Source organism: Poecilia formosa, unplaced genomic scaffold (assembly GCF_000485575.1).
Source record: "Poecilia formosa unplaced genomic scaffold, Poecilia_formosa-5.1.2 Scaffold351, whole genome shotgun sequence".
Lineage (NCBI taxonomy): Eukaryota > Metazoa > Chordata > Actinopteri > Cyprinodontiformes > Poeciliidae > Poecilia > Poecilia formosa.
Genome location: NW_006800290.1, coordinates 486,517 through 494,426, shown reverse-complemented (window position 1 = coordinate 494,426; position 7,910 = coordinate 486,517). Strand labels below are relative to the sequence as shown.

The window sequence follows — 7,910 nt, the reverse complement described above, 5'->3', positions numbered from 1 at the left end:
ATCTGTCTCAGGTTTTAATACTATGTAAAATGTATTTATAGGTTAAGATGCTGCAGCTTTAAGCAGGTTCGGTGTGAGAGTCACTACCAGGTGGAGCAGAAGCGAAGCTCCGTCTGTCAGATATTACTACCTGTAGCGTAGCAGCGGTTCAACAGGAGAGCAGAACCAGCGTCTGACATCGCAGCTCGAAGACTTGAATAACTTTCCAGGTTATTTGTTTAGCTTTCTGACCGTCATGCTAATCCTGGTGAGTGTTTGTAGCTGTGCGCTGCTTTACCTGCTATCTGATCCTCCATATGTCTTTTTTACCGCAGTGAGCCTCGATGTAGCCAAACTCCGTCAAGTATCTCAATGTTTTTATGTCGTATTAGTTTCGTTGTGTTGATGCATTTTGACCTGCTTCAATTTTCCGCCGCAACACGCAGCAAACTTCCCCATTCACTCAGTGGTTATAGTTCCACATCGCTTCGGATTTGTTGTTGCGCGTTTGCGCAGAGTGAAGGAAAGAGGAGACCAGCTGCACAGGCAGGCTGGAAATGAGATGATCGGTATCGGCAACAAGAGCCAATGATCGCCGATCACCGATCATGCACTTTTTCACGGAAATCGGCCCGATTATGATCGGTGACCGATCGATCGGCACACCTCTACCGGTTACACTAGCAAAGCTAATTTAGAGGTTTTACTAGCTGTGAAAACATTTAGTACATTACTAAACTTGTTCTAAACTTGAAGTTGAATAAAGTTCAACATTTGTCTTAGCCAAGTAGTTAGCTGTTTGTAATTGTGCTTTTATTTTGAAGTGAGTGAAGGCTGTTCTTCTCCTCACACTCGCCCTTCCATAACTTTATTTCTAGTGAGAAACAAACAGGAACAAAATAAAACATGGTTAGAAAAGATTTAGCAGAAATCAACACCTATAAAAGTGAAAACATGTAAAAGGTTTCTGGCCTGTTCAGGTCGCAGAGTAACGCCGAGGTTCTTCGCTGTATGCATGTTGTGTCACTGACACATGGCTGAATTTAGCGCGTTAGCCTTTCAACATTAGCTTCAGCTAAATACCACACTGGCGTAGCGCTTTAGCGTTAGCGTAACTAATATGAATAGTGGTTTAGGGTTAGCGGAGCTAACATTTTGGTTTGTAGTGCCCACCACTGCAAATATGACTGAGTGTATTGTGCATTTCTATTAAAACTTTTCACAATAAAAGCTCCAAACATAAATCATATGTAAAACAACTGAAAACTTGTAAGTTTTCATTTCTGAATATGAAAACAATGGTGTATGTTTGATGTGATGAAAGGGTCACCTGGCTGCCGCTCAGTTATGTAATGTAATCATGTTTAATGATGAATCAGAAATACTCCCTATGATGAAAACCGGGACGGCCTGCGAGTTTCTCCTGCAGAAGAATCTCGTTCTGCTGGTGTCGAGCTGAAATGAATCTGCATCCCACACGGCAGCAGCCAGAATTAGGCGTGTGGGCGTTTCATCAGCTGCATTCTTCTCATGCTCCTTCGTACGATCTGGAGCTAATTTAACAGCAGCGTCGGGTTTTTACCGTCACGTTCTGAGCCACACCGACACGCAGCGGCTCCTCCGACCCACGCAGCGTTTACACACAGCCTCCCTCCATCTGCAGCAACACATGTGAGGCGCTGAGCGAGCGCAGGCAGCCAGCACGCTCTGCACAGCGGCCTGCACAGCCAACAGTTAGGTGACACACATGTGAGCATGTGAGAGCTCGCTCACACACACACACACACACACACACACACACACACACACACACACACACACACACACTCTCACGATGCGGCATTCAGAAAGAAGCAACAGAAAAAAATGAAGATAAAGAGACGGAGCCTCACAGGTTCCTCCTGCAGAGATGATGGAGGGATGAAGGTGGAGGAGGAGGATTATTGATCTGAGTTCATTCCTCCTTCGCTGCTGCTGCTATCATCATCATCATCATCGTCATCTCCAGAAATAAAAAAATAAAAACCACACAGCTGCTACTACTCCCAGGTTTTCCTCTCCTGTCGGGGATCAGATGGAGATCAGGTCATGTTTTCCTCCGCTACTGCAGGCCAGGCTCCTTCGCTCCTTCTCCTCTTCCTCCTTCTGCCGACTCAATCGCTTTCTAATTATCATTCCTCTGCGCCTGACAGCCAGCCGTCGCTGCAGCGGGCTGCCGATCTCCGCCGTCCTCAGCAGCGTGTGAACGGACGACGGTCAGGTTACCATCAGAGGGGGGTGAGGGGGGTCTTCCTCCTCTACGTCGCCGTAAAAGAAGAAGAAGAGGAGGAGGAAGAGGAGGAGGTGTTGAGTCCAGATGGATGGATGGATGTGTAGAAGGAGGGAGGCGTTGTGGTGACAGAGGAACATGAACTGCTTCACTGCACAAGCAGCAACATGAGCCACAATGTTCACATATTTACCCAGAGAACGACAAAACTCCACAGATGCTGCAGCATCACGGCCGTGTCAGCGCAGCATCACAGCTGTAAACTGACAGGAGCCACAGAGGCCAAAAAACATAAACATTACGACTCCTCAAACCCAGCAGGCAGCAGCTACGGTTCTAACTGTCACGCAAATGTTGAGCCAACTTTTAAAATGTCTCAAAAAGAAAAAAAAACAGAAAATGTGAATTATGCGCGTCACCATCTACATAAACAGGCTGCGCCGATCAGTTCATCAGATGCTAACGCTGCACATGGCTGTAATAAACAAAGTAAAGTTCACAAGCTAGCATAGACCACACATCTCAGAAAAACAAAGTTCCCTCCAAGATGAAGCAAAAAATAATCAAAACTTTGTGCCTCTGGTAAGGCACAGATGTTAAAGTTCACAACATCAGATCTTATTCAACCAAAGTCTTTCTATCCCTTTCAGTGCATTAAGAAAAGCCAACAGTCACTTCAAGTGAGCCTGAAAACTTTATGAAATTCAAGTTTATTTCAGATTTTTCTGTTTCCATCGACCTTTTCTGATGTGATGCTTCAAATAAACGATGCAAACAAAGTTTATGATGAAGTTTATGAGTCCTTCAGCTGCTCAACGTTTCCCATCATCCTGATCACTTAACGCACTTTAACTCTAAAGCCACATTCACTTGGCTGCTCACACACACACACACACACACACGCACACACACACACACACACACAGCATATCAGGAGGCAGCTTGGGTCAGCTGCCCGGCACAGGAGTTTGGTGAGACTCTGACCCGTTTTCTCTTATTTGTTCCCAATTTTTCCTCCTTTAAAGAAACTTTAAGGATAAAATGTTTAGTTGTTGCAGATATAACATCAATAATTATAAGAAAGTGACGCTGTAGAAAACGCTGACATGACTTGTGTCATTAAGCCTGTTTGGGTTTTGTTTAAGCAACATTTTGATGGATGCTGTGGTGGCGCAGAGGCAGAGTGTGACCCACGTATTCAGGTCTTAGTCCTCGTGCCGGTGGTCACAGGTTCGATTCCCAGCCTGCCAACATTTCCCGCATGTCGTCCCCCAATCTGGTTTCCTGTCAAACTACTTTCAAATAAAGTCCACTAGAGCCAACAAAACCCTTAAATTCTGACACATTTCCATCAGCAGGCAGATAAAGCTGGGAACCCTTGAGCTTCTGGACCAGCTGATGACAGAAGAGGAGCACAGCTGGGATTCGGTTTTATTTTCACGTAAATGCTTGAATTATCAACTTTTTTTTTACTGTTAATGTTACTGAAAAAGAGTCACAGCTTTTATGCTGATCCTGCTGTGACTGGATTGCTTTATTTACTGATGGATTCTTTTTTGTTTTGTTTTACGAAACAAAATCAATCATACAGATGTAGACTTTGAAGTATACCTATTTATTACTCCGTTGACTTATTTTCTCTATATTACAAAACACTGACCACAAAAACAGAGAAATGTGTTTGCTGAAGCAACAGGAACAAGAAAGACCTTCTATCTGGCCAAGAAATTACAACCTTTACAAGAAAAATACAAAACTTATTGGAAGTTCTCATCGAAATTTTAGACATTTGTCAAACCGTCTTTCTTTATTTTTTCTTTATCAGTTGCTTAGTTTTTCCCCCTTTTTTAAACTTTTTTCCTCTATCAAAGATTATTTATCTGTTTCTCTGTCTTTGTTATTTCTCTATTTACAGATAAACCATGCAACATGATGCTTATAATGCAGCGTTCTGATATATGAGAGCATCCAGACTATTAGTGGTAATAAATGTTTGACGATGAGCGTTTCTGGTTCCTCCGAGTTAGAAGCTTCCTGAACTCAGCGAGGCTCCAACAGGCCCTCAGACCTCAACCCAGAAACTGAAGCGAATCAGCAGCCCGAGAAAATGGCTTCAAATTAAACGTTTCATTCTGTACCTGCAGTGTGTGTGTGTGTGTGTGTGTCAGAGAGAGAGAGAGACCAATTAACCGCCAGTGCTAATTAAGGCACGAGGAAAGGCTCGAGCGAATAAAACCGGAACCGGACAGTTCAAAGCTCGTCGGTAAAGAAACAAACCCGCCGAGGGTGAAGTTGGTGTCTTTCTGGCGCGCGCGGACCTTCACGCAGAACACGCACGGACTCATTCAAACCCAGACAGTGACCGTGATGCGGCGCTTCGGAACCGGGCCGAACAGAACTCACCTCCGGCTGCGGCTCGGTGCGTGTCCGCTGCTGAGGAACGAAAATAATCCAAATCACCAACAACCTCCATCTGTCACCATCATCCACTGCTGGGAGCTGTGGCCGCAGACCGCCGCACAGATCCTCTGCTGCTGACAGGATGCGCCACTCTGACTGAGAAACACTGCATGGGGGTGGAGGCACTATGTTAAAGGGACAGTTCAGGATTTTTTTCATAAAAAAGCATAATCATAGTGCTTAATGAAAAGAATATAAAAAGAAATGAATTACTTAGCCAATCATGAAAGGTTAAAGGGCATGAGAGCAAATCAGTTATGAACCTGATCAGGACTGTTGTGAAGTTGGACTACAGGATTTTCACACTTCAATATTTGTGGATTTTTCATGGAAGATCTATTTGCAGACTTTTAACATAATTTAAAGAAAAATGAGACGCTATTGGTTGGCGTCATTCAGGATCCATTTTCCTTGGTGCCGATTGGCTGAACCCTGACGGGCAGAAACACTGTAGATGGTAACTTCTGCAGCAGTGCTAAGATAGTTTCCACTGTGTGTAATAATGAATATTAATGCATATTTGGTGTTTGAACCAAATTCTATTGTATCTGTTTTGAGCAGGAGTCTCCAGTATTTTCAGATTTGAACTATTCGTGGTCGGTAACAGAACCGTTACTGGGCCCGCTGTACCACACTTTCCTCTGTAAAGTTTATTTTTCAAAACAAAACAAATTATACCAAAAGCAAAAATGACACTTTACAGGTTTATAAAACTGTATTTGTATAAAAGTTTGTCTTGATCCAACTCCTGGACCCTCACCAACACAACTGGAGGGAGATAACAGACTGCGGCTTGTTATGCAACGTTTTATTGTTAAATCTGATTCATAATAAAGTCGCACATGGATCATCTGATCTGAAAATCTCCACCTTGTTTCTGTTGACCAGGTTTAAGCTTTCTGACTTGGTTTCCTACTTTATAACTAAACTAGAATAGAAAGATGAGGCTGAGCGTTTGTTAGCGTAGCACATTTCAGCAACAGGCAGTTCAAAATGTTTACGGGATAAAAATAGAAAATATGAAAACATAAAGCAACAAACAAATGTTACATTTTAAAACCATCATCAGGAATCATCATTGAATGTTGGAATAAAGAGTGTAATGAATCAATGTTATTATTAACTAAAGGTAAATCTAAAGGTCTGGTAATCTGGGGTCTGGTCATAAAACCAGATTATTAATCTCAGTAAGTAGAACATAGTGTTTCTAATGATTTGTCAGATTAAAAGCACCGTTTGAAAATATCAAAAAGTAGATGTTAAATATACTTTCCATTAAGCTCACATTTCTGTTTTTAAAGTGATAAACTTCATAACATCATCTGATGTAATATTCTGATATGTCATATTTTTATTAAGTGTAAAATCATCATAAGTAACAGAAATAACGGCTAACAAACTTTCCTCTGAGTATTTCATCTATATAATATGTTTCACTTAAACTTCCTGAAATGAACTTTTCAATAATGTTCTAATTTACTGACCGGGTCTGGAGTTTCTTTAATAAAGTGACCAATCAGAATCTGAACAGTGAAGTGGTTGAAAACAACAGAAGAGTGAGACCTCTGTGTTTTTCCTATCTTTGGAGGCTCTGTGCTTCCTGCAGCTGCACCTGCAGCAGATTCCCGTTTCCTCACAAAGACACATTTGATCCTGCAGATCGTCCCGCTGCTACCTGCCGCTTCAGCGAACAGCAAAAACACGCAGCGCGGATTTAATGACACTCAAAGACAAGATCAATGAAACCAAACGCATTTTTATGTTTCCTCCTCAATTCTATCCACCAATCAGTTAAAATGCATCACTATTCTGTACTTTGACTTATTCTGTTTAGTTTAATATATACACTGAAAACAAGAGAACTTAAAAAATAGTTAATTTGTTATGTAATCGAATTAAATTTGTCAAAATTAATTTACGATTGTTTATCATGAAAACTTAATAAACTTAATTTGATTACTTTCAATAAATTGACATTTTTTTATCACACGTTTTCTTTATTCAGTGTTTATTGCTGATTAACTGACTGTAAGTTTTTGAAGTTATATTTAAAAAGTTATATTTTGAATACAAATTCAAAAATTTGACTTCAAAAAGTCAATACAACTTTTTATAACTTCTATAAATATAAGTTAATTAAACTTGAGATTAAAGAAACTTTAATGTCAAAAAATCTCAGTGATTAATTAACAATCATAAAGAAAACATTTTTACAGGTTAATATTAATTTGCATGAACTGAACTATTTCTGCAGCCTGAAGAAAAGTGAAAAAGTCAGATGGAGGAGGAGCCGTTCAGAAACAAGCTGCTCTGATGCAGAACTGCAGCATGTCTGAGTTCTGCTGCAGCAAAACACTGATTTATCGACTTTACCTTCAGATTGTGAAGGACAACAAAACTCCACAAAAATGCCAAAATGTACTTAAACACTAACAGAGACAACAAACAAAACAACACAATGAGCTTTAATCAGTCAAGAAGGAGAATATAAAAGTTTATCAAATTACCTGTCACCTATTTATTAAAGAAAGTTGATATTTTTATTGATTTATGTGACGATAATGTTAAGATTTCTAATTTAGTACAGAAACATGTAAATCTATCACATTTTTTAGTAAGATGTCATGATGATGATTGAATAAACTCACTTTTAAACAAAGGATGAACGTGAGCAGCTGCAGCTCTGCACCTCGCTGCTCCTCTCAACTATCTTTAGATGTTTTCTTTTCATAACCCTCCTCCTCCTCCTCACTCTCTGCTCAGCTCCGACTTCCACCTACTCACTCTGCAGAGCCCAAGTTAAAAAATAAGATAAAACTAAACATTCAGCCTTTAACAAGATTCACTTTTCAGATACGGACACATTTCCTTCCAAACAGGGAAAGTAAACCTCCTGGAATCAAATGTGCTTTCTGGGAACGACGCCTCAGAACCAGGAAGTAACCATGGCGACGACAAGCTGCACCAAAGCTAACAGCTTTAGCTGTTTCACTGCTAACGACCGTTTTGGGAAGGTCACAAAACCAGTTAGAGTCTTTTCTATGAATTCATTAAACACAATAGTTAGATATTCACTAAAAATAAAAATATATCATGCTTGTGGTGGATGTTTGTTTCATAAGCTGCTGACCTGCAAAGGTCACAGAATCACTTTCACTCTGCTGCAGATTGAACTAACAAAATGAAGGCGGATCTGGAAATG

The 7,910-nt window shown here is 40.7% G+C and overlaps 1 protein-coding gene across 2 annotated transcripts in view; it reads right to left on the bottom strand.

The window, feature by feature from the left end:
* LOC103153489 (IQ motif and SEC7 domain-containing protein 1-like) overlaps positions 1-4,797 on the bottom strand; it is a 113,593-nt gene extending 108,796 nt beyond the window's left edge. Inside the window, exon 1 of one of the 2 annotated variants that reach the window (XM_007574426.2) lies at positions 4,652-4,797. The gene's annotated coding sequence lies outside the window, so the exon portion shown is untranslated. Of the gene's footprint in view, positions 1-1,871; positions 2,401-4,651 lie in introns of those variants that run through there. The other variant, XM_016661949.1, reaches the window with a different exon arrangement.
* Between the last annotated feature and the right edge of the window lie 3,113 nt (positions 4,798-7,910).